Here is a 27,908-nt window from a genome sequence, read left to right on the forward strand (position 1 = left end):
CCCTACACATGGATGAAATAACCTTCATAATGTGGACTTAAACACCAAATGGGGTAAAACTAAAAATAGTTATAAAACAAACAAAACAAAAGGAGCCCAAAGTAGCATCTCCCTTCATTTTTGTAATCCTTCCTGATGAAGAGTTACAAAAAACTTGAACGGTTGCATGCTGTTTTGTGTTATTTTTGTTGGTTTAAATAAAAAGTACCACATGAATTTGATTTGGGCTTTTGATTTGGAACAACATGGCTTCATAGAGCGGGGTGGATCCAGCCATTCTCCAAGGAGCCTTCTTTCCGCATAAATGGCTCTTTGGTTGGAGTAGGAGCCACTTAAACTGGAGAAAAACTCCTCAGGCTAGAGGAAGGTCTCAAATTTTGCTCAGTGGAGTAGTAGGATCGATGTAGGAGCCATCCCAGTGAAGGTGATGTCTAAATATACAACATTAACATCTTATCACAGATGATATTCTGAACTCAACATTGGCTAGCACAAAAAGTGGAAGAGTGGTAAAGTCAATAAAGAATGAATATGGAAAATCCCCTTAATATTGGCAGAAGGATGATAAAATTACTTTGCTTCACCTATAGTCGGCACTATGAAAAAAAATTAAAGCATTGCCTCTTTAATAACATCTGTGTGGCAATTTCACCACGTTTGCTGACCCAGGGTTAATTAAAAGGAACGTCGCTATTCAATAAATTCAAACATTTTTTAAAAGTTAACATTTTATTAAAACACAACTTTATTAAACAACAACATTATAAACATTTAATTGTAGGAATTAGATTGATTTTGGAATAAATTGGCCACAGCTTGGAATTGGCAAACAGCTGCGACCCTCGTGGCGCAGCATGCGTGATGTGTCAAGTGCCCAGGCCGTGTCCACCACGGCCATGAAGTAACCTCCGCCCACAGGGCTCCCGTTGTGGGCAACTGGGATGGCAGTACCAGGATGACACCAGGACGAACGCCACTGGGTGTTATCCCCCACCACTTGGGAAGAGGCGGACACCTGCCCTGCCGCCAGGGCATGTCCCTGAAGCCTCTCCCAAAACCCTTGGGATAGGGTTCCCAAAACCAGGGAAGCGACCAATTCCTATGGAGCTTCCCCCCCCCCCCCAAATGACACATCCACATGCTAAACCGCACCAAGCTGTGACTATAAGCCAATAAACCTTAGGGAGGGTGGGTGGGTTCACAAAGAAAACGGAGTGAGCTGTGGGCGGGCCCGTTCCCCTGTTACATACTGAGGGGGCGAGGCTAGCCACGCCCCCACCCAGCTCCCGCCTTCCGCTCTCATTGGCTGGAGCCATTCCTTGCCCCAGCCAATGAGAAGGCTGTATCCGGGCAAATCGGGTCAGGCACGAGCCTCCGTGCGCGGGCAAACGCACATGTTGGCTGGCCGGACCCGATCTCCCTCCCCCTCTGCCGCGATCGCTCTTTCCTCCCCCCGGGGCAGCAAACATGGCTCCCGATAAGGCGGGAACCCTATCTTCTCAACAACAACAACAAGTAGAAAGGACTGCTTTTTAGAATGATAATTAGAAGCCAGATTATTACCCAGTAGCTCAGTCATACTGTCTGAGGAAATCAAAAAGATTTACTATAATAATATCACTTACATTACTTGCTCTAATTAAATCCTTACAGCATTCTTCTGAGAAAGGTAACTATTACTATGCTCATTACTGAAGTATGTAAACTAATTGGGTTGTCAAGTAACATTCCAAAGAACAGGGACTCTAGAAAGGTGCAGGATTATAAATACTTTAGGGCCTTTGCTTTAGCTCAAAAGGAAAGCAACTTTATAGTAGATGTGGTAATATATTTATGTCCTAGACAAATGTCTAGTAATGCACTGTGTTGACAGAAGAGATTATGGGATTGGGTATAAAAACCTCAGTCTTGGAAATGGACGATAGAATCTGTGCTGTGAAAGCCACTTTCAACCCCAACATTGTCACAATGCACTGTTTGCATCACTGGCTGGCCAAATACCTCTGGGTAGTGAAGAAATTGGTGTGAAAGCAACTGTCCTGTCCCTGTAACATCTGGTACTCAGAAAGGTAGGTTAAAGGTAAAAGTCCCCTGTGCAAGCACCAGGTCATTCCTGACCCATGGGGTGACATCACACCCCTACGTTTACTAGGCAGACTTTGTTTACGGGGTGGTTTGCCAGTGCCTTCTCCAGTCATCTTCCCTTTACCCCCAGCAAGCTGGGTCCTCATTTGACTGACCTCGGAAGGATGGAAGGCTGAGTCAACCTTGAGCCAGCTACCTGAAACTGACTTCTGTCGGGATCGAACTCAGGTTGTGAGCAGAGCTTGGACTGCAGTACTGCAGCTTACCACTCTGTGCCACAGGGCTCCTCAGGACTTAAATTGTGACCTAGATCTTACTAAAGTTAAATAAATGTGCCTTATATTATCAAATTATTTGGGTAAAAAAGAGTAGTAATTGATATACATCAGTTACATTTGATTAAGCAAATGAAGTTGATTCATTTAGATAGTTTACAAGCAGGAATCCACAAGGACTTGCAGGAGGTACCTCATTTCCCACCTCCTGAGTACAGATACATATTGTACTGATAATATGAAAAAAATAGTTATATGCAAAGATGACTTCCAATTTCCAAAAGAGAGGAATTTCCTGTTTCTAGAATTCCTATTACTTCCTTTACCAATCTTAAAAATTAAACCTATGTCTCCAAAAGCATATTGTTCTCCAGCATGAATGCATTGTGTTTGAAGTCCAGAATCAATAAAGCCAGGTTTTCATTATAAACATTGATCCAACTTGTGTTTATTGTTCTCTTCTTTATTTCTAAATTTTTATTTATGGGGTCACCATAAATTGGCTGTGACTTGATGGCAAAAAAAATTAAAAAAATATTTCATTCCACTTTAAGGTTTGTAACTACAGGTGCAGAGTACTGATTTCAATCACAGGGACTGTCTTTCCAATCTGGGATCTGTCATTCCAGTCGCAGAACACTTCTGCTAATCCCAGGGGCTTTCCAAGTCAGGGCTCTTTTCTATATTTTCTTGAAAATTCCTTCTGCAGGAAAACTGGATTACTTAAATTGGAATAGATAGCAACCTCTAATGGCCAACTGGCAAAATTGCAGCTCCTACTCAGAGAATGAATGATCCTTCAGCAAGATAATGTGATATTAAAGCCTTGTCCACAGCTCTCCTTCTCCAGTATCCCATCCCTGATTATGTTCCAGTCCTTTCACATGATTTCTACACTTCTCTATTACTGTAGTAGTAGTAGCGATAGAGGGAAATACTGGGACATGCATAAGTACATTCCATCCCGGACCTGTCAGCAGCATTGCATTCCAAAATCCAGGAAAAACAGCAGTAAACTACAGCTAGATCTTCCAGTTGTAATTAAACCCTAGTAAAGAATGTGTGGGTCAGCCCTGGTTAGTATTTAGATGGGAATACCAAGGAATACCAGGGTTGCTGTGCAGAGGAAGGCACTGGCAAACCACCTCTCTGTTAGTCTCTTGCCATGAAAACCCCCCAAAAGGGGTCGCCATAAGTCGGCTGCGACTTGACGGCACTTTACACACGCACACACAACGAATGTGTTTAGCAAAGGCATTCTTTATTCTACAGGTATTACTTGCAGGATGTGCCTTGTTTGCTGGTATGATCTTCATGTAGCCCTGGGGGCAGCAATCTAGACTAGAAGATCAACAGATGTTTTGCACACTTACAATAAGATGCCAGGATATTTACGGAAAAGTTGTCCACTGAAACAATCTTGCTAGTGTGGCATGATTGCCCTGAAAAACCACTTCATCTCTAATGTGGCTTTATGGTAACATATGCTTGGTCATATGGTTGCTTTGCCAGAGTCTGTGGCCTTGCTGGAGAAGGGACAGAAACACTTATAATGACAATATCAACATAGACTCACAGCAACAAGAACATGAATGAGGCTTATAAGACACTCAGACAAAAATTGCCATCTGTCATCAAGCATCCTAAAAGCAACTTCCAGCGAATAAGCCTTAGATAGACCTACAATTCTGAATGGCTTAGCTTTGCTGTCTAAGTAACTATAGATCACTATATCTTCCAGTATGTAAGCTTGCTCACTATATCTGCAGTTGTTCCTTTTTGGAATCAACAGAAATATTTATTTATCTTCCAAAGAACAGTTGTGAGGTTTCTGATTATTTCTGTTAACTTGTATAAGGGATGAACTCCTAAACTGTGTCAGAAATATGATGTATTTAAAATATATTCCCTGTGAACAGTGTAAGAAAGATAAAATAGTTTTAAAGAACAAGTGAATTATAGCAACATACAAATAAGCAACCACTGCGCACTGTCCATGGAAATTAAGCATCTTTGCTTGGCTGTGCTTGAATTTTTACAGTTAAGTCAGAATCTCATTACAAAATATCCTGGTGAATCGGGGTGGAACACAGAGAGCATCTTAAACAAAGTCACGTCCTCTAAATACATGGAAATCAATGAGTTTGGAAAGATATTCCTGTTTAGGATCGCACTGATAGCATGCTGAGTTTTGCTATTGCTTGGTCACTATTGTGCAAGAGATGGGAGGAGAGCTTGTTGATGGCATCCAGTGACGCATTTATATAGGCAAGCCCTACATAGACTATTGGAAATTCCATATTTTGTTCTACATGTATGGTTTGGCAATTTTCCTTGCAACGGATTGTTCACCAGATTAGCATCCACTGCTCATGTGGAGGAGTGGGGAATCAAACCCGGTTCTCCAGATCAGAGTCCACTGCTTCAAACCACTGCTCTTAACTGCTACACCATGCTTTTACATACTGGAATAATTCAAAACATAGCTGAAGTTTTGGCAACTGGCAAAACAGCAGGCAATCAGGGTGAGTTTGACTGTCTCAAAGATGATTTGCAATGGGGTCTGTTCCCTCCATCCCCAAAATGGTTACCAGTTTAAGTCAGAGAAGGATCTGGGATCTCTTGTTGATCCCAGAAACCGAATTGTCAGAATTACAATGGTTATAGTCACACATGTCTTATATGTACAGTGGTAAATAGTAGCAATGTATTAGGTAAAAACACCAACTCTTTCTTTTCCCATTATTTCTATATTTTGGCACAATGTGGGATGCTAATTCTCCAGTGAATCTCTTGGCCATTTGTTCCACTGTTATCCATTTAATCATCACCCAGGCCAAAAAGCCTCCACTGGAGTTCTGTTTTCTGCAGGGAGTTTAATCGAAGGAAGTTACTGCTCCACTTGCTGTAGAATGTAGAAAGTAAAAGGGATTGCCTTACAGACCATGTGTGGAAGACGGAGTGATGGAGACAATGAAATATGAAGTGCAGAATGATGTACAAAGAAGCAGAGCTTGAAGCACAGTTGTTGGCAAATGATGCATAGCTCCAGGAATAGGATGGCAGGAGCATGGATGAAGCAAAACATTTAAGACTAGCATTTATTAACCATGCTTCCTATTTTACACTTAGGTCAGGGATGGCATCTCTCCAGACAATGGTCTGGGGACCCATTAGTAAATTTTCCCATGGAAACTGATATCCTCATAAATGATCATACCCTATAATAAAGCTGGTGACATCAAACAGTTAGGGCTTCACATTAGAACACATGTCCTCGGGCATAAGCCAGGACAAAATTCAGACAGAAATACAAAGCATGAAACTGTGGACCATCCAATTTATGATTCTAAAACATTTTAACTTTTCATTATAACTGTGGGTAAACCCCGATGACTTTTCCCCACAACCTGATTAAAATGTAGATCCACCAGGCCTGGCTAAAATTGCTTTGGGGGACAGATTTGGTTTGGCCAACCCTGGGAGGTAATATCATAACCATGAGCTGTGCGCCAATGAAGCCCTTAGAAGCTGACGCCTTACAGGCTCAAAGAGGTTAAGATCAAGCCATTTCCTTATGCAGGGATTGCAAAACACCCACAATTTCCTTGGTTCATAGTTTGTGTGATTCTCTTCTTGATGATACAAGAAACAAATGTATAATGCTGCCCTATATGGAACTGATCTTTTCGACTGTCTAGTTCCACACCATCCACCCTAGCAGACCTTTAATTGGATAGGATATAGGGATGTGCAAAGCATTTGTGCTTCACCACTGAGCAGTATCCCTTGATTTAGGGCACAATGTATAGACTAAAGGCTAATTCTTCACAGGGAAAAATCCCTGTGGCCACCACACTGTATCAGATGGCCAATAGGCATTTTGTGCATCCCAGATAAATGTGGGCCCAATTTTGATTGTGAATGCAGCACATCTTCAGCTTTCCCTTCTGCTGTTTTTATATCCCAACATGGCCCCAGGGAGTCACTATTTGCTTTGGTGGGGAAACATATATGTAATGATGGCTGCAAGTTTCTCCACTGGGGAAAATAATTTTCATTTCTAAAGTTAGGGGTGCAAGGACTCAAGCCAGTCTAATCATACTGCCCTCTTCCAGGAGTCTACTTGCTGAAGTAAAAGTGTGTTTGTACATTACCAGAGGCAAGCTCTCCTATACTGGTCAATGTGTAGTCCAAGTTCTGGCGCTCCAAATATGTTCTGTGGTGAGCTGAGAGCCCTTACTACAATTTGCCTACTATTGCACACCAAATGGGAATGCCAAAACAAATGTGAAAGTCCACCAAGTTCCATCTGAATCTGGAGGTCCCAGGGGGAGGCCCTGCTCCATGTGAAGTGGATATCTGCCAGAGTCAGAGCCCTTTCTGTTACAGCTCCCTAGTTCTAGAACACCCTCTTCAATGTTCTCCTGGCACTTACTTCGATTTCTTTTAGACAGCGATTTTACAAATGCCTTTGGTAGGATTTAACTGTAGAGTGCTTTAGATTTTATGGGCTTAGTATTGCTTTTAAAAAATGGTATTTATATTGTACTTTAATTAGGCCCTTGTTTAAAAATGTTTGCCAGACAGCTTGGATTTCAGTTTGCTGGGAAAGCGGGGTTACAGAAAATCTCTTAACTAAATACAACAACAACAGTATTGGAGCCAGAGGACAAAATGATAAATATGTTGTTTTTAGTTCCAGTGTCATACTGTAACCTTAAATAACCCACCCTGTTTTTAGGGCAGTACCTTCCAAATAACTATGCATACATTTGGGATTTAAAGAGCAACCCGCCCCATTAATGATAGGCTTGTGTACTGCTGGGGCAGGGCAGCAGAGGGAAAGCGGCAGGCCAAGTGAAGTGGGGACCTTTGCTTATCCTGCAGAGGGAACCAGCCCTTCCCTTCCTCTTGTCATCTGGATGTGGTGCCTACACAAGCTCCCAGACTGAACTTGCAGCAAATGTTTTCCTGTTTCTTGATCTGTGGATGAAAAACATTTTGTGGAAATTATAGATTAGGCAGGGAGAAATAACTCTGTTTGACATCTCACATGGGCAAGAAAAATAAGTGCTGAAATCAAACGGAGCACCCAAACCAAAACCATGGAAACAATGACATACGGATTATCTTTAATTTGCAAAAATGATGGAAGTTTGATCTCAGTTCCGGTGAGAAATCCTGGCTGCTGACCTGGAAATTTCCTCCTCTGGTCCCAGATGGGAAGGAGAGGCATGTTCTAATTTATCAGCAGAGGGAACGCACTCTGCACATCCTCAGTGGCACTGTTCTGCCTCAGTCCTCAAGTACAGTGTAAAATAATGCCAGCGAATGCATTTGTTAAAATGATGCATGAAAGCAAATTGGTCCATCAATCAATCTGCTCTGTATATTCTGTACAGATCTATCTGGGTTTGATTCCCCCCTCCTCCACATGAGCGGAGGGCTCTGATCTGGTGAACCAGGTTGGTTTCCCCACTCCTCCACATGAAGCCAGCTGGGTGACCCTGGGCTAGTCACGCTCTCTCAGCCCCACCCACCTCACAGGGTGCCTGTTGTGGGGAAGGGAAGGTGACTGTAAGCCCGCTTGATTCTTCCTTAAGTGGCAGAGAAAGTTAGCATATCAAAACCAACTCTTTTCTTTTCTTTACACTACCTGGAAAAGACACTAGCAGGGTATTTCTTCCGCGTGCTAACTCACAAGCATGATAAAGTATGCCGTGACATTATCTCTGGCATTTAAAAAGAGCCGCCTCTGGTCCAAATTGAGCCTGGATGGGATTTCAAGTCCAGGGTCCTAGTAGGCTTATTGGCAAGCCGGGCCAATTGCGTGGGTCTGCAGTTTGGCGTTCGCTTTACCGTCTGTGGGCTTTTCTCGCGGCCACCTCGCTCTCTCTCTCGCTCGCTCTCTCTCTCTCTCGCTGTTCCCCCTCCCCCATTGCCTCGACGTAACCCGGCGCGTCGGCTTCTCCCCTCTGGCAAGCGCTCCGCCCGCCCAGCGGCCGCGCCGAAAGGGCGGTGGTGTCGACAGCGGCTCGATTGGACGGCGGCGCCTATTCCAGGGAATACGGCAGCATCCGACGGACTGGCGAGCCGCGGCAAACTTCAAGGCAGCGGCGCTCTCCCCTCCCGCCGTCCCCTGGCCGCCTCCCCGCCTCCTCCCGGGCGTTGTCGCGAGCCGAGTGGGGTGTGTGTGTGTGTGTGTGTGTGTGTGTGTGTGTGTGTGTCTCCTGAGAGAGCCCCCCGGCCCCGCCATGGGTCTGGACGCGGAGCCGGTGGAGCCCGAGCTGCGGTGCCAGCTGTGCGGCCAGGTGCTGGACGAGCCTCCGCCGGCCCCCTGCTGCGGCCACGTCTTCTGCGCCGGCTGCCTGCTGCCCCGGGCGCGGAAGACGCCGCTGCTCGGGCGGCCCCCTGACCTCGTGCCGCGCCTGCCCGGCGAGGGCGACCACGGCGCGCGGGGCTGCCCCGGGCCGCCGCCTCTCCGCCCGCTGGCCGCGCACGCCCGGCGCTGCGCCTTCGGGCCGGCCAGGGGCTGCGCCCAGGGGCTCGAGCCGGCAGTGCCCGTGCGCGGCGGCCGGGAGAGGGCCGCCTCCTGCTGCCCGCGCGCGCTGCACCCCCGGCCAAGCCCCGAGCAGGAGCTGAAGAGGCGCGCCAAGGAGGCGCTGCTCGGCCGGCTGGCGGCGCTGCAGAGCGAGGTGGAGCTGACGGCGCGCGGGGACCAGCACGCCAGCCTCCTCGGCGGCAGCCCCCGGCACCGGCGGAGAGAGCCCCGCGGCCAGGTGAGCGGCGGGCCTTTCCTCTCTCTTTGCTGCAGGAGCCCCCTCTGAGGGAATCTTAGGAAATGTCTTATTTCATAGAATCATCCGGTTGGAAGGGACCACCGGGGTCCTCTTGCCCAACCCCCTGCACAATGCGGGAAACCCACCCCCACCCACCCCTACACCCTCAGTGACTCCCCACTCCGTGCCCAGAAGATGCCCAAGATGCCCTCCCTCTCATCCTCTGCCTAAGATCGTAGAATCAGCGTTGCTGACAGAGGGCCATCCGACCGCTTCTTAAAAACCTCCAGGGAAGGAGCCCTCACCATCTATTAAGGGATATGTTTTGAACTAATTCAAATTTCTTGAAGTAATTAAGATACTAACGTTAAAAAGTAGAGTTTAAGATAACGATAAAGGTGGTTTATTATAATGAATTAGATGCTAAATACAAAGAGAGAAACAAGAATATCAAATGGACGGAGGGGGGGAGAGGGGAAGTCAACTATATATATTTGTTTAAAGATAAGATAGAAATTGTTTATAGTATATACTATATAAATGGAATGCTACAATAGAAGGTGAACTGGTTTGACAAATAATAAAAATTTTGAAACAGAAAACAGAGAAGGAGCCCTCACCACCTCCTGAGGAAGCGTGTTCCACTGAGTGTTCCCTCTAACAGTTAGAAAATTCTTCCTAATGTCTAGAAGGAAACTCTTTTGATTTAATTTCTGGTCCAACCTTCTGGGGCTGCAGAAAACAAATCAGCACCCTCTTCTATATGTAAGCCCTTCAAATACTTGAAGGACAACTCATTACCGTCACCTAATTCATAGAATCATAGAATGGGAAGGGACCTCCAGGGTCATCTAGTCCAACCCCCTGCACAATGCAGAACATTCTGAACTACATCCTCCCACACCCCCAGTGACCCATACTTCATGCCCAGAAGATGGCCAAGGTGCCCTCCCTCTCATCATTTGCCTAAGGTTATAGAATCAGAAAGAAAGTCTCATAACTGGTCCACCTCCATGCCCCTCCCATAGGGTTGCTAGCGCCGGGGTGGGAAATACCTGGAGATTTTAGGGGTGGAGCCTGAGGAGGGTGGGCTTTGGGGATGGGAAGGGCTTCAATGGGGGATAATGCCACAGAGTCCACCTCCTAAAGTGGCCATTTTCTCCAGGTGATCTGATCTCTCTCATCTGAAGATCAGTTGTATTAGCTGGAGATCTCCAACTACTACTTGGTGGCTGGCAATCCTGCCCTCCCATCATTTCCCCCCTCCCCTGCTCTCTTGAGGGCCCTGCTCTGATGTCCCTTGGCCCCAGGGCTCGCAATCTTAATCAAGGGGGGGAGACCAGTCCCCCCCGTCTATGTTTGTGTAACAATTATCAGTGCAATCTTATGCATGGTTATTTCAGTCAAAACCCATTATAGGAAAAGAGATGAGCGTGTCTAACAGAGGTGGGACACTTGGGTTCAAATCCTGCTGGATCACAGTTTTTAATAGTTAAGCACTTCTGTCACAGAAAAAAAAAATCATGGGTTTGTGGTCTATAGATGTACTGCTTAATCTGAACCAGTGCTCGCTTAGTCCTAGAATCTGTTTTCAATTATAGGAACAAGTGAAACAATTATACATTATCATGCTTCTGAATGTGTGCAGTTTGCCTATCACCCCAGTCAGCTGCCTCACATTCAGGATTAGTTAAAAGGGTGTGTTTCTTCCAGGAAGCCTTCAGTAACAAGACTGTAAGTTTAGAAGGTGAAACTCCTTTTGTCTTGGAATTTTTTTTCTTTATTCTTCAGTTTGTGGAGGTTGGCAGTGGTTAGTGTTCATTCTTCCTATGTTAAGAGGTTGTTTTTGGTGGTATTTCAAGTTTCTAAGAGGTGGCAGTGAGAGAGAGAAATTTATTTGTATGTGGCCATAGGCCTTCACAAAAAGAGGTGGCAGTGAATACTGCTGCTGGAGGCTCTTAAGCACCATCTTTAAAATTGTTTCTGGATTTTAGCTAGTCTTCTCTTTCTCAGCTTCATTCATAATATTCCACAAATAGGTTGTTGTGTGTGTGGAGACCAGCAATTTTTGCTTTTGACAGTGCTACACTCTAAGAAGGTTATTTCTGAGTTGGAGGAAGGGCTGCTATATGTATTGCCAGTCCTTTCAAAGAAAAAAAGTTTATTGAATTGTCTAGTTTTAGGCTGAGTGTTTACAAACAACTGAAACACATCAGTTTGAGTTATTTATTTATTTAGTGCATATTTATCCTTCTGTTCCTTCAAAGAGCTCAGAGTGGTGCTGTCATTCTTCCCTTCACCACTGTATCATCACAACAACCCATGTGAGGAAGGTTAGGCCAAGAGTGTGACCCAGCAAGGTCATCCAGGAAACTTCCATTGCAGAATTGTGATTTTAAACTTGGTTCTCCCAGATCCGAGTCCAACACACTAACCACTACACCTCACTGGCTCTCAGAGGAAAGCTGTCTAGCATGGAAGTTGTTGTGACTGGGACAGGAATAGGAGGGAAATTGTTCTTTGATTTCCATCAGGCATCTGATTCTGCAAAAGACAAAATTGAAACTATATATATAGCTGCACAATTGTGTCTGCCTACATATAGAAATCAACGGAAATTTAATCACTGCTGTGATTTACAGTGTATCCAGCTTGTAGTATTGTACAGCAGGGAGGCATACACCTGAGCAACTTCTTTATCCTGTTTTGTTGGAATAGGCACCTGTTTTTTAATGTAACCTATGAATCTATGGATGCCTGAGGATGTGGACCAAACAAACTATATTTACAGTGGAGCTGGTATTGAAATATTTTTCTTTAGGCAAACAAACAAACGGGGAAAATGAAGACAGATGCGTGTCGATCATACAAGTCAGTAGGATGTCTCTTTGGTACACAAATTAGTTTGATTACAATGCTGCTACTGTAAATATTGTTCGAAGGGCTACCAGTTCTAGTCAGACAAAGCACTGATATTACAAATCATTTTTGCTTGAAGAGCAGATCATTGTTTAAAACATAAATATCTTGCCTTCTTTAGAATGCTATTACAGAGATCCACAGGTGGCTTGTGGCTAGATTAACAATATAGTTTTATCATAACAGTTCTAATAATCTTCCTGTTTTACTTAGATGTAAGTCACACCTTGTTTAATGTACCTGCAACAAACCAAGGTGCCAACTTTGCCCTCCTATAGATTCTAGGAACATCATCTCTGGACCCACCAATGTCAGCCATACTATCTCAGGTTCATACTTCTGCTCCTCTTCTAATGTGATTTATGCCATCACATGCCAGCAATGCCCTTCCACAATCTACATTGAACAAACAGGTCAGTCTCTTAGACAAAGATTAAATGGACATAAGTCTGACATCAGAAACCACAATATTAAAAAACCAGTGGGAGAACATTTCAACCTTCCAGGACATTCTGTTGCAGATTTAAGAGTAGCAGTTCTCTTACAAAGGAATTTCAAAGGGAGATTGGAAAGAGAAACTGCTGAATTACAGTTGATATTCAAACTAAAGTCAATGCATTTACCTGGGCTGAATAAAGACCTTGCATTCATGGCTCATTACCAATGCTGATTTCTCCAACCCATCTCTCCCCTGGACATCACAGACTCTTCTGCATACCACACCTAATCCCATCACGCCTGCTATTCACATTTACATACTGTTAACATATACATACTAATGCTTGTCTAAATTCACTCTCCTCTACTTAAAGACAGATGGATTCACATTCTAGCTGTATCTGAAGAAGTGAGCTGTGGCTCACGAAAGCTCATACCCTACCAGAAAATATTTTTGTTAGTCTTCAAGGTGCTACTGGACTCTTGCCCTTTTTTACTACTTTCGGAATAGATTAGATTATATTATAGTCTGACGGCATGGCTTGTAAACTGAACTCTTTGCTGCTGATGGTGAGGTGCTTTAACATGGTTTTGTTCTGCATTCTTGTTTTAATGTCTCCTGTCTTAATACTTAATTTGAAAGGCTATAGTAGATTGTTGTCATATGTATATATTCCTGTCGATGGTGGAGTGCACTGCCTCGGAGGGTGGTGGAGTCCCCGTCTTTGGAGGTCTTAAGCAGAGGCTGGATGGACATCTGTCGGGAGTGCTTTGATTGTGGGATCCTGCATGGTGGGGGGAGGGTTGGGGTCACTGGGGATCCGGGGGTGGGGGAGGTAGTTGTTAGTTTCCTCCATTGGGCAGGGGGTTGGACTAGATGACCCTGGTAGTCCCTTCCAACTCTGATTCTATGTTGTTCCAAGAATTTTTAAAATTAATAGTGTGTTGTGTTTTTCTTCCTAGAGCGGACATCCTAACCTTTTAACAATCATGCTACACCGAGACAATGATACTCTTGGATTTAATATAACTGGAGGACAACATAGTCAGGTAACAAGCAAAGTTAATACAGTATACTTTTTAAAAAGCTATTTCTTCATTCTAGCACTTTAGACTTTAAATAAGAATTGTGCTGGTTGCCAGTGATAGCAACTTCTAACAATATATGAATGGCGAGAGTGGAACAGCTTGTCATGAGGCCCAAGTGCCTGAAGCTTCACTGATGACAGGCTGCACTTTGCCTTCTGAAAATACTAAATGGTTCAGAGCATCTTGTCTCTAGTGATGGTAGTATTTGATGTCTTTTTTTTTGTACTCCAGCAATGGGATTTTTGGATTTGGGAAAAATGTGTAGTTTGGATATTGCATACGTGGCTGTCTGAAATGTGTACAGGTGAACTGGAAAAGTAATGTTATGTTGTCATTGGCCCATGACTGTCAGAGGAAGGCATGGATGATTGCTGATCTTCCCCCTTTTCCCTCCCATCTTAGAACCCGGGAAAGTTTATTCTTGGGGTTGTGTGGAGTAATTGCCATGCAAGTTGGGAGGCTGCATTGGAGAGAGCAAAGAGGAAAAAAATCACTTATTTTGGTGTCGTGTGTGAGTGAAGTTCTGCTAATTGAAGACAGTGTGCCTCCATGAAGCTTCCAGACTTGCATGGCTGTAATTTCGTGGGGATCCTGCAACCCCAGGAATAAACTTTCCCTGGGTCAGAAAGGACTGCTGGGTGGGAAGGGAAAGCCAGGAGGAACTACAATCCTTGCACTGGATCAAACCCAAGTTTCTAGTCCCTTAAGAATAAAACTGATAAAATCTCTATCATATATTGCAAAATACTCAACTAGATATTGTGAAAAGTATTGAAGGAAAACCGTGTTCCCCATTTTTAAACAAATACTACATAAGAGACAATAACTAGTATGTATGAGCAATGTGTGTGTGTAAAGTGCCTTCAAGTCGCAGCTGACTTATGGCGACCCCTTTTGGGGTTTTCATGGCAAGAGACTAACAGAGATGGTTTGCCAGTGCCTTCCTCTGCACAGCAACCCTGGTATTCCCTGGTGGTCTCCCATCCAAATACTAACCAGGGCTGACTCTGCTTAGCTTCTGAGATCTGACGGGATCAGGCTAGCCTGGGCCATCCAGGTCAGCAATAGCTTATCTAAAATCAGCTCAAACAGACTGAAATGACCTGAAATAGATAACTTTGTCAAACCTCCTGAAATAGTTGGCTAGAACTGACAGTTTGATTCATGGTTCTTCTGTGTGTTGCATTAAAAATACCTATGAACTATGGAGTGTCAAAGAGCTCCAACCAGTCTCCTCCAGTTGGAGGCTGCTTTGGTCAAAAGTTTCCCAAAAAGACAAGACATTAAACTCAGGGCTTCAACCCCAGGATTAATGGATAGCTGCCACCAACCCTGGATCAAAAGGCGAGCCTCCAGGCAAGGAATCCAGGGTAACTCCAGCCAAGTTCCAAATTCAGTGTGACACTTTTCCTGCCAGGGTGAGACTTAGCTAGGACTGTTAACACTTCCCAAAACTGTCTTAGGTTTTTGGTAGGTGGTTTTACATTCACACAAGGCACTTAGAATTTAGGCTTGGAATCCCAAAATCAAAAGACACAATCCATTTAAAGGCTAACAATTTATTTATAAGATTTATGCTGGTTTACAGGAAAGAAAAAAGGTTTCATGAAGTGATAGGCAATAAAATAATAAACCATTTAGCATAGGTAACTAATACATTCAAAAGCCTTTTTAATTCAAAAGGATTGGCAAAGGTTTCTTGCATCAGATTTATAGTTACCAACTTCCAAAGATGCTTCCAGCATTCAAGAGTTTCAAAAGGTTGTCCAAAGGTTTCTCCAAAAGGTCAGCTTGACCAGAGTTTCCCCCTCAAGGGCCAAAATCAAATGGGTTCTGATGCCACCAGCACAGCTCTCCTGCTGTACCCCAAAGCGTGCATAGTTAGGCTCAGGATTAGTCTGTCCTTATATTCGTTTTCTCAGTGGCATGAGCTCATAGAGGCCAATTGAGAAAACGAAAGCAATTAGCTGTTAATTAATCGCTTGGTCAGAATCTTGACTCACTAAGAGATGTTCAGGTGAGGCAGCCTGCAGAACTACCTGCATCTGGACATCGTCAAGATGGCTGACCGATTAGTTACCATAGCAATGCACGGCCTTGCATTCCAGAAAGGGGAGAGGATACTTTAACTATTAACAGCTGGGTGCCTATCTGACTCTCTCCCCAAAAGCAGTTTTCAAAAGGAAACTTAGTTTGCTGGTCTAAAATCCCAATAACACAAAATTCATAGGCCTTTAGGCCTGAACCAAAAAAAAAAAAAAATCATGCAATCCAAGAAATTGAGGGACCTCAACTTCTTGACATGGAGCCAGAAAGAGAATGGTGTTTCTCATTTAGATATACATTGCAGGATTTAGAAATGTATATTTTTTATCATGTAATGATATGCCTTGTAAAAGGTTTGCCTATTTGTGCCTAGGATGATCCATTGGAGTCTTCAGAAGGGATTTATGTGTCCAGAATCCTGGTAAATGGACCTGCTGACAAAACAGATGGTCTGCAAATAAATGACAAAATCATACAGGTAAGAATAATAAAATACATTTAATAATGGTATGAGAACACAGATCTGTTGTTTCAAAATTGCATTTCAGTTTATTTGAATACTGTTTTACTACTTATATTCTTGCTGATTAGAGAAACAAAATGTTTACCACATAATAAAACATGGTTATATAAACGTCATGTATGTTTGAAAAGGCTTTGGAAGAATAAAGTACCAAGTAGAATAAATTGATAAATTAAGCAGAAAGCTTTCCTGGTTTTTGTTTCCCAGGCTATGGAAGATCTATGGATTGAAAAATGGAACTTTGAGTCTAAAAATAAGCAGTGACTTTCAACGTGAATCGTATTTGCCATAAACAAGTACTTAAAACTCTAGCTGCTGTGCTAGGGATACTTCAAAGGCACTGATTGATAGGGGATGTTTGTGAATTTCTTTGAACAGCTAAGAATTGCACTTTTCTTTCTGTGTCTGAACCATTTGCTAAGTGCCTGATGTTTTCTTTTGTAGGACTAAAACCTGTTAAGAGAGCCACATTACTGGCTTTTATTATGTCAATGTTTTCTATGCACTGTATCACTCCTTTTTTGACAAGTGAAGGGAATATCAAAAGAAGGAATAAATTCAAAAGCATTCTGTGGCCCTACCCTTTCATAGTATATAACTTAATAAAGCATTACATATTGAAACAATTAGTGTGAAAAGCATGTTTTCACTTTTTGATGAAATTAATCACTTGCTGAAATTAATCACTTGCTATGCTGTGACAATAGAATTCAAGGGCACAGCTGGACCACAGCTGACATCTTTAAGTGTAGTTTAAGTTTAACTGTAAACCTGTGGCTGTTGCTATAGCAGTTAGTGCATCATTATATGAGTTCAACTTAGTGTTTTGCTTTGCCTTCCTTTTGGAGAGGTGTGACAAGACTGAGAGTAGCGGATATGTAGTCTGAAGTATTTAGATATTTGAAGTACATCCCTGTTTTCTTGAATGCTGTTGACATTAGTTGTAGTAATGAGACTCAGAAGTAGAGTTAAACACAATTCTCTTCCAAAGCCTTCAGCAGCACAATCAATATTTTTGAAATAAGGTGTGTATGTACATTAGAATGCATAGGCCGGTCTGAAAGCAACAGCTCAGAGGAAAGTGTAAATTAAAGTTATCATTTAACTGCACAGCTTCTGATGTTCATGTGGAATAGTTACTTGCAGAGTCAGTGCAAAGATAACCCCCCAGTCTCTTAATCATAGTTAGAAGAAGTGGGTTTATGGTTTTCCATCTGTGGTTAGGTAAGAGGAGAAGAGTGTTCTGAGCTCTGTTTAAGGATTGTACGTGGTTCTGCCCATAAGGAGAAAGCTCTTTGGAATATCTGAAGCATGTTCTCATCTGCAGCCTATGCTGCAAGTCTCTCTAATCACCACCTATAAAATTCATGCTTTAGTCTATCAATTATTATTTTTCAAGTTTATAGCTTTTGGGCCTAATTTTGAGAGATTTCATAAGTAAAGCAGAAATGTGTTACAGACAGCTCTCAGACATTATGCAAACTGTTTGAAATTAATCATAAGAGCCAACAGTCATGCCTAAGGTCATGCATGAAACATGTTGCTTAGACTTCTTGAGGAAGTTTTGGAAGGTCATGCCTCACAAAAGGAATGCTGCTGAGTTTTTGGTAAGTGTTTGTGTATTTTCATAAACTTTTTTGAATGGAATTGTCCTTCATCCTTTTATGTAAGGCTGTGTCCTTTATTGTGGATTGAGACAGCTCTACAATTAGAGGAGAGACAGCTGGCATGTATTGTGTGAAATAAATGTTTTATCCTCTTAACCCAGGGGTGGGGAACCTTTTTTCTGCCAAGGGTCATTTGCATATTTATAACATCATTCGGGGGCCATACCGTAGATCTCCTGGTGTGTGTGTGGGGGGAGAAGCTAGGGTTGCCAGGTCCTCTTCACCACTGGCGGGAGGTTTTGGGGGTGGAGCCTGAGGAGGGCAGGGTTTGGGGAGGAAGATTGCACAGCCATAGAGCCCAATGGCCAAAGGGGCCATTTTCTCCAGGGGAACTGATCTCTATTGGCTGGAGATCAGTTGTAATAGCAGGAGATCTCCAGCCACCACATGGAGGTTGGCAACCATAGGGGAGGCTATGCAGAGAAGGCTTGGAGGGTGCCTCTGCTTCCCCAGGTCTTCCCCCTCCTCCCAGGTGGAAGGGCAGCCAGCGGTGGGCCCAGGCAACCGAGGTGCCAGGGGGGCGCAGCTTGCAGCCTGCGGTCGATCTGCAGGGAAGGAAAGAAGGAAGGAAGGAAAGAATGAAGGACAGAAAGAAGGAAGGAAGCAGGGAAAGAAGGAAAGAAGGAAAGGAAGGAAGGAAAGAAGGAAGGAAAGAAGGAAGGAAGGGAAGAAAGAAGGAAGGAAGCAAGGAAAGAAAGAAGGAAGGGCAGAAAGAAGGAAGGAAGCAGGGAAAGAAGGAAGGAAAAAAGGAAAGACGGGAGGAAGGGAAGAAAGAAGGAAAGACGGAAAGAATGAAGGACAGAAAGAAGGAAGGAAGCAGGGAAGGAAGGAAGGAAAGAAGCAAGGAAAGAAGGAAAAAAAGAAGAAAAGGAAGGGAAGGAAGGAAAGAAGGAAGGACAGAAAGAAAGAAGAAAGGAAGCAGGGAAAGAAGGAAAGAAAGAAAGAAAAAATAGAGAAAGAGGGGGGAGAAAGAGACAGAAAAAGAGGAGAGAAAGAATAGGAGAGAGAGTGACAGAAAAAGGAAGAAAAGAGAGAAAAGCCTTCACATACACACACAGCCGGCTCCATGCGACTGGGCTTCAGCCTTCCCACCTCCCCCCCACCCCCAAGTCCACAAAAGTCCTCCACCTGATCGGCTCGCACGCACATGCTCCGCCCCGGGAGCGACTGGCTTTTTCCTCTTCTTCCCCCCTCCCTCCGCGGCGGGTGAGAGAGGTTTAAACTGGTGTGCCGCATGGCGTGCAGGGACGCTTCGCCTTCCTGGCTTGGGGGAAGCGTCTTCCTCCCTCCCCCCTCCTCTCGCCGATTAACAGCTGACAGTCAGTGAGAGGGGGTTTAAAGGGGCCGCAGCGTTCCTGCACGCTGTGGCTTCAGGGAGGGCCATGCTGCGCTGTGTGTCTCTGGCAGGGCCCTGGAGCTCCCGAGGGCCACCGAAAATGGCCTTGGGGGCCGTAAACGGCCCGGGGGCCGGACATTCCCCATCCCTGTCTTAACCCCTGAATTGTAGTAGACGCTGCAATCTGAAATGTCTGTTCTCCAGTACTTTTGATCTATTTTGCTTCTTTTTAAGCAGTTAATTATGTTTCTAAGCAATATCTAGTTACTTTGAGTTGACTGGGAAAAGCCGATAGTATACAAGTGTTACAAAAATTAATGTTCATCATTCTTTAGCCAACCAAGTCTTGAAAGGTGGCAGGATTTTGCACTTACTGTTGTTGCATCATTTAATTAGAAGAGTTAAGAATAGAAGGCCTAGAGAGCTTTAGAGTTGGCCTTCCAGACTGTTGGAGATAGGGGGAAAAAGAAGGAGAAGAAGAGTTGGTATTTATACCCCACTTTTCTCTATCATTAAGGAGTCTTAAATTGGCTTCAATCACCTTCCCTTCCCCTCCCCATAACAGTCACTCGGTGAGGTAGGTGGGGCTGAGAGAGTTATGAGATAACTGTGACTAGCCCAAGGTCACCCAGCAGGCTTCATGTGCTGGAGTGGGGAATCAAACCCGGTTCTCCAAATTAGAGTCCGCCACTCTTAACAACTACACTATGCTGGCTCTCAAGTAGTTCTGAGAGTGGTGTTGCATGTGTAGAAACACTGCAAGAAGTGACAGCCCCAGGCTTACCTTGGGCTGCTTTTGCGGCCACGGGGCTGGGAAGTGAGCAAAGGGGAGAGATTTCCCCTTGGGCTTCTTGGTGGGGGTTAGGGGCCAGGTGGTTGGCTCTGGCTATAGTTTGGGAGGCCAGTCTGGCACCCTGTCCTGCACAAAAGGGGCGTGCTTCCAGGATGACTTGGAAGCCAGAGTTGTTTACTCTGGTCCACCCCCTTTTGATTGCGGAACTGCTGCCAGATGAGTTGGCTCTGGGCTTTCTCCGCGCACCCTTCCTTGGGTTAGCATTTTAATGGGTTTTTGGTATGTGCGTTATGTTGCACGCTTTTGTCACAGCCTTTATAGGCAGTTGGGGCATTGGGCCAGATCCTATTGGGGGGAGGCTGAGCTGGCATGTCTGCCTCTCCTGGTCTGGAGATCCCCATAAGGGTCTTGAGGATGTGGCTGTTCCATGTTATGCCCAGATTGGGAGCTGGCACCCAGCTCCAACCCTCAGGTGGCAAGGGAATCATGCAGTGGTGTATGCCCATGTGGAGCCCCCAGACTTGCCATCCCATCGTGGTCCCTTAGCAGGATAGGGTGAAGGGCTGTGTCATTAGCTGATAGGTGGCTCTCCCGATTCTGGATCTGTGCCTTATGCTGCACCAGCGGTCCTACGATTGTACTCAATAAAGGCTGTGGCCATTTTCTCTCCAAGTTAACATGGTTTGATTGTATTCTTCCTGTCTACCTTGCTCCCTTCCTTGCACCTTCAGTCTGCAATTCATATCCTTCAGCAGGAAAATAGTAAATAGAGTTTAGGGTAACTAGTTTTCCTATTTGTAACAATGAATGTTGTTTGTTAAAAATAAATTAAAAGCAATTTTAATTAGGCAAACCAACAAATTACTGGCTGCTAATTACTACTATTTTTCAGTTCATTCCAGGTTTCTTTCTGCACAGCTGTTAGTCAGCAACACATCCAGTAAAGTGTGCCTGTTAGGACACAGTGTATTGTTGTCAAAACCATAATGATAAAATAGAGAATAATAAGGTGATATTTTCTTATTTGGTTGCTATGTGAACATCTTCTTTTCAGATCTAGAAGAATCCTTTGTAGAGGAAAAATCAAAATGTTTCTCAATGATTACCATATTTCAAGTAGTTTGTATTTTATGCAAACCAGCATATTGTTAGTTGATTGTCAGTTGTTCTGTTTTTGCTCCTGTGCTAGTTTTTCATGTACACCTGGCTGACTCATCAAGAAATGATATTTCCGTGCCCTTTAATCCAAACCTGACTTGAATGTCTCAGGTTAGCCTGATCTCGGAAACTAAGCAGGGTCAGCCCTGCTTAGTACTTGGATGAGAGACCACTAAGGACTTTACACACACACACACAAGGAAGTCTAGGGTTGCTATGTGGAGGCAGACAATGGCAAAACAACTTTGCTTGCCTTTTGCCTTGAAAATCCTATGGAGTCATCATAAGTCAGCGGCAACTTGATGGTACTTTCCACCACCAATCCAAACCATTCTCTGGTTTGATTCAAAATGGAATTTCCCTGTACCTCAGTCTGCTTAGGCTCAGGAGAGCATGAGGCTCTAAGAGAGGTGTAAGTTTCATGTTTCTGTATGTGGGGGGGGGGGCAATGGGAGAAACAGCTATATTAGCAAGTGAATGTAGTCACACAGGAAGCAACAGAAAAGAATAGTTCTTCCCCCACCCCATGTGAGTTTAGGCACATGAGAAGATTGGAGTTATGAAACTGAATTGTAAAACTGATTTCTCTTTAGAAGCCAATTAAAATGTAGAATGAAAAAAAAATCTAGGCAAACTGTTGAAGTTAGGGCTAGCAATAAATCACCTCTGCTCAATTCATATTTTAGATACAAATTGTGAGTGGCACCCATGAACACCTGAATAAATGCTTTTTAGCAGGTATTCTGAATTGGATCAAATATATCCTGCGCATCATGTGTGGTCTTGCACAGATGCTTCGCAGCCAGGCCCATTTGTAGTAGATGGCAGCTCAATGTTATGTGTAAGTATGGCAGAATTTCAAATTGGTTGATGGGTGTTCTCAGGAGAGTTTTTAACTTGTTTGCTTGTAAAAACGGCCAGGTCAAAGAGACCCCATATACATGTGCCAAAGACATTGGGTATTAATTATTTCAAATTTAAAAGGCATCTGGACCTTAAAGAGTTAATATTACGTGGTGTATGACTTTTGGCCATTGAATCCAATACTGTTTGACAAATCACAAATGTTTCTAAATTTTCTCTTCTAGATAATCACAATATGAAGAAAATCCAAAAATATGATTATGTGTAGTCCTCTGCAGCTTTCCATGTAAACAAATATATCATATAATATAGCTGGAAAAGCTATGACCTATCCAACCTCTCTGGTCATCTTTGGAAGTGCTGTTTTGGATGCCCCTACCCCCGAGACTGAATGGGTGGTTACCCAGGAAAGGGCCTTCTTGGTCATGGTGCTGAAACTTTGGAATTCTTTCCCCAGGGAGATTCATTTGTATTTCTCCGTCTATCATTTTCTGCCAGTGGGTGACGATGACTTCTGGGTTTTGTTTGGTGTTTCCTCACTAACTCTTATTATCCCCTTCCCTGTTTGTGTGTTTTAATATATATTTGTGTTATGTTTTATTTAATTGTTTTATAAGTTTATATTTTAAATGATTTAAATGTCTCAAATGTTTTATTGTCTGCCGCCTTGGGGACCCTAAATTGAATGGAAAGGTGGAATAGAAATGTTTTAAATAAATAATAATGATAGTTATGCCTTAAACTAAAATGTATTTGTGTGCTCCCAGGGCCCAATACCAGTTTTTCTTTCTTCCTCTGGTAATATGCACCTAAGTATATACCATGTCAACCCTGCTGCGAGTGGAAGATACAGATCTGCAGACAAAATCAAGAAATGATATTCATATTGGCAAGAAGTCAAGAGCTTTTTCACACTTTGTTCACTGGAACTTTGTGTGTGAACATTAATGAGATTAATTCTTGTAATCTTCTTGCTTTTGTGAATTTAATTGCTTGGCACTTTGTTTTGCCCTTACAGGCTGCTGTCTGGAGACTGTTGCAAGTGATGTTTATTGATGTATTTCTGTACTAATACTTTTGCTCTTCTATAGCAGATTAAATTTTTTTTTTCAAGAAATAGAACTATATAACATGTCATATTGAAAGTCTTTGGGGCAGTTGGTTTGTCTTAATCTTTTTGGCATTATCTTTCCATAACTCCCATCTTACTTGTGACTCAATTATATGAAAGCAGATTTTTGAAATGCTTTATATTATCACTTTACAATGAGTTCTTTTTCAAGTGATTATTTTAAAAGTGGTAGGTTGTTTGGTATGTGACTTGTAGGAAGACATAGGGGGTTACTGCACTTGTATTCCCAGCGATGTACAGTGAGGGGGAAAAGTATTTGATCCCCTGCTAAATTTGCTCGTTTGCCCTCTGACGAAAAAATGACCAGTCCATAATTTTAATGGTAGGTTTATTGTAGCTGTGAGAGACAGAATAACAACAGGAAAACCCCCAGAAACCCAGAAGACAAAAGTCAGAGATCGATGTGCATTATAATGAGTGAAATAAGTATTTGATCCCCTATCAACCAGCCAGATTAGGGTTAGGGTTCTGCTGTCGACAGAAGCAATCAATCCATCAGATTCCAAACTAGCCACCATGACCGAGACCAAAGAGCTGTCCAAGGATTTCAGGGACAAGACTGTAGACCTGCACAAGGACTGGGCTACAAGACTATTGCCAAGCAGCTTGGTGAGAAGGTGACAGCCCTAACCTTAACTGTCAACCTCCCTCGGTCTGGGGCTCCATGCAAGATCTCATCTTGTGGAGTTGCAATGATCATGAGAACGGTGATGAAGCAGCCCAGAACTACAGGGGGGAATTGGTCAATGATCTCAGGGCAGTTGGGACCATAGTCACCATGAAAACAGTTGGTAACACACTACGCTGTGAAGGACTGAGATCTTGCAGAGCCCGCAAGGTCCCCTTGCTCAAGACAGCACATGTATAGGCCCGTCTGCAATTTGCCAATGCACATCTGAATGACCCAGAGGAGGACTGGGTGAAAGTGTTGTGGTCAGATGAGACCAAAATCGAGCTCTTTGGCATCAACTCAACACACCGTGTTTGGAGGAGGAGGAATGCTGCCTACGACCCCAAGAACACCATCCCCACCGTCAAACATGGAGGGGGACATATTATGCTTTGGGGGTGTTTTTCTGCTAAGGGGACAGGACACCTTCACCGCATCGAAGGGACGATGGACGGGACCATGTATCGTCAAATCTTGGGTGAGCACCTCCTTCCCTCAGCCAGGGCATTGAAAATGGGTCGAGGATGGGTATTCCAGCATGACAATGACCCAAAACACACGGCCAAGGCAACAAAGGAGTGGCTCAAGAAGAAGCACATTAAGGTCCTGGAGTGGCCTAGCCAGTCTCCAGACCTTAATCCCATCGAAAATTTGTGGAGGGAGCTGAAGGTTGAGTAGCTACACATCATCGTCGAAATCTTACTGACTTGGAGAGGATCTGCAAAGAGGAGTGGGACAAAATACCTCCTGAGATGTGTGCAAACCTGGTGGCCACCTACAAGAAATGTCTGACCTCTGTAATTGCCAACAAGGGTTTTGCCACCAAGTATTGTCATCTTTTGCAAAGGGATCAAATACTTATTTCATTCATTATAATGCACATCAATCTCTGACTTTTGTCTTCTGGGTTTCTGGGGGTTTTCCTGTTGTTATTCTGTCTCTCACAGCTACAATAGACCTACCATTACAAGTATGGACTGGTCATTTCTTTGTCAGAGGGCAAACGGGCAAATTCAGCAGGGGATCAAATACTTTTTTCCCTCACTGTATTAAGAGTTTGAAAACGTTATAAAAAATACTGTTCGCACTTTGTTTGGCCCCTTTAGCTGTGAAGATGTCTTCCAACCATTTATAAGCCATGGTATCCAAAAACCCTTTTAAAGCGATGTTTTTTACAACATTTTCAAACTCTTAATACATCGCTGGGAATACAAAGTGGGCTAGCCCCCAGAGTTGTTGTAGATGCAGTCTTGCTCAGCTTGTTTTGGCTTTCAAAATCGCTCCAGGCATTGGCCACATAATTTAAAGCTTATCTGTGTAATCACAGGAACCTGAAAAAAGGAAACTAGAGATTTTGAGGATACTAAATTTTCCACCTGACCCTGCTTTCCTTGCTGTTGCCAGATTCAGACTGTGCTCAGAAATCATAAGATTTGGGCCTACATACGTCCCCAGCCTAGAGGGGTCACTAATACTTCATATTTTCAGCCCCTTGAAAGCAATGCAAGGCTGGCTGGATCATTGGACATAATATCATTTTCTGGGTGGGGAGCTATGCAACATCGTTTGGATGGCGGGACACCTCAGGACTCAGTGGTCACCTTCGGATAACCTGGATGGGTCACAGAGGGATGCACAGGGCCTCTCTGCTATCTCCCACCTCACACCGAGTCTTCTGCCTAGGTCCCCCTCGATGCTATTGTCATCCAACTAGGCAAACATGATCTTCTAGGCTGGAAAGGGGTTGATCTCACCATCTCAGTGGCTACAGACTTATGGACTCTCGCCAGACTCCCAAACAGGTAGCTACTGTGGCCGAAGGTGCTGGAGAGAAGCAAATAATGCAGGGCCATCACACCGGACAGGGTGGATTTAGCCAGGAGGAAAGTCAGCAGTGTGGCCAGGCATCTCATCAAATCTGTGGGCGGACTCTTGGTACGGCACCCAGACATTTCTTTCAAGCAAGCTGCCCTCTTCAGGGCTGATGGTGTTCACCTCTCAGAGTGGAGCTTGGACGTCTGACTTCACAGCATTCATAATGGTTTGCTTTGCTGGCTGCAGTAGTAGGAGCGATGGCAGGAGCTGGGCTATTGTCCCAGTTCTTGTGGTGGTTTGGGCATTGGGATGGATCCATTTTGGGGGGGGGGGGCTGTGCCTGCATACCTGCCTCCGCCATTTTGGGGACTCCCTAAAGGGTCTTGGGTTGCAGCCATTCAGCGGCATACCCAGATCAAGGGCTGTCAGCTGGCTCTCACCACCAGGTGGCAAGGGAACCATACAGTGGCTTGTACCCATGTGGATCCTGAAGCTTGCCACTCTGCAGTTTTCCTTCAGCAGGTGGGCTGGGGAGGTGTGGTAATATTGGGTGGCATGCAGGTCGCCCGAATCTGGATCTGTGCCCATGCTGTGCCAGTGCTCCTGCAATTGTATTCAATAAAAGCTGTGGCCTAATTTCCCCCCAATCTGATATATGATGTTCTTCCTCCTCAGTTTCACTCCTTCCCTCACCCTGCAATATTACTTTCTGAACAAGAGTTGGGAAACTTTTCCTTTTTACTCATATGGTGGGGTGTGTGTGTGTCAATAAATAGTATGATGTAAATAATTTTTGCAGTCTGTCTTCCTGCATGCAGCTTCCACTGAAATTAGTGGAATTTAAATAGACATTTGGAATACGTCCTTTGTTAATATTATATAATGGCATAGTAACAAAGGAATCATGGGTGTTGGTTCTTGTAGGTTATCCGGGCTGTGTAACCGTGGTCTTGGAATTCCAAGACCACGGTTACACAGCCCGGATAACCTACAAGAACCAATGAACTCTGACCGTGAAAGCCTTTGACAATATTTTGAATCATGGGTGGTTATTAAACCTTGAATACCATGAAGTGTTCAGTTTTTCACATACTGTGCAAAAGCTCTCGGGTGTAAGTACTGACTGCTGTTTTCATCTTTGTGAAAGTGTGGGCTGGGGCTTAATCTTTTCAGCTCCGTGTTGGCCATAGCTGACAAAGCAAACCTGAAGAGGCAAATACTGAAAAGCCTGCTCAGGAGACATGATGTAATTTAGTCTAGTTTTAAGATGTTGTGCTCTTCATATTAACTGTTTGCCAACCTTTGTGCTAGTCTATGTCTGTGTTTTTCATTTGGCCACATGCTGTGCAGTTCATTCTTCAAATGAACAGGTACTCGCTAACTATGAAAAACTCAGGCTTTTATAACAAATATAACTTCATTATGGGTTTCAACTTCTTGGGTCAAAGACAATGAAAAATACTTTTCATCAGGTCTTTTTTATCTATGTTTGGGTAATAGGGAGGATGTTAATTATGGTTGGTTAATAGCAAAGTGAAGGTTAATCTTGAGGATTTTGTTTTACTATTTTATTTAGCCATTGTGATATAGTAGTTAGAGTGTTGGACTAGGATCTTGGAGATCCTGGTTCGAATCCCCATAGCGCCATAAGCTTGCTGGGTGAACATTAGGCCAGTCAGAGACTCTTAGCCTAACCTACTTCATAAGTTGTGAGGATGAAAAATACTTTTCATCAGGTCTTTTTTATCTATGTTTGGGTAATAGGGAGGATGTTAATTATGGTTGGTTAATAGCAAAGTGAAGGTTAATCTTGAGGATTTTGTTTTACTATTTTATTTAGCCATTGTGATATAGTAGTAAGAGTGTTGGACTAGGATCTTGGAGATCCTGGTTCGAACCCCCATAGCGCCATAAGCTTGCTGGGTGAACATTAGGCCAGTCAGAGACTCTTAGCCTAACCTACTTCATAAGTTGTGAGGATAAAATGGAGTACAGAACATTGTAAGGTGCTTCAGGTACCCATTGAGAAAACAGATGGGGTATAAATGTAGTAAATAAATAGCATTAAAATTATGTATACTTCGTTCCCCATTTGTCTCCCTTTTATCTTTCTCCCAATTCTTTCTTACACTCCTGTATAACTATGCCATGAGATTGGCACATGGGCTACAACATATTTAATTTATCAAAGTGTTTCTTGTAGAATGTATGTCAGTTTGGAAGTAGTCCTTAGTTACTAAATACTTTATAGGGCTGTTTCCCATCATAATAATGCTCATTTTTAGAAAATAGCTATCCATAACTGCAGAGTCTTGA

Source organism: Euleptes europaea, chromosome 3 (assembly GCF_029931775.1).
Source record: "Euleptes europaea isolate rEulEur1 chromosome 3, rEulEur1.hap1, whole genome shotgun sequence".
NCBI lineage: Eukaryota > Metazoa > Chordata > Lepidosauria > Squamata > Sphaerodactylidae > Euleptes > Euleptes europaea.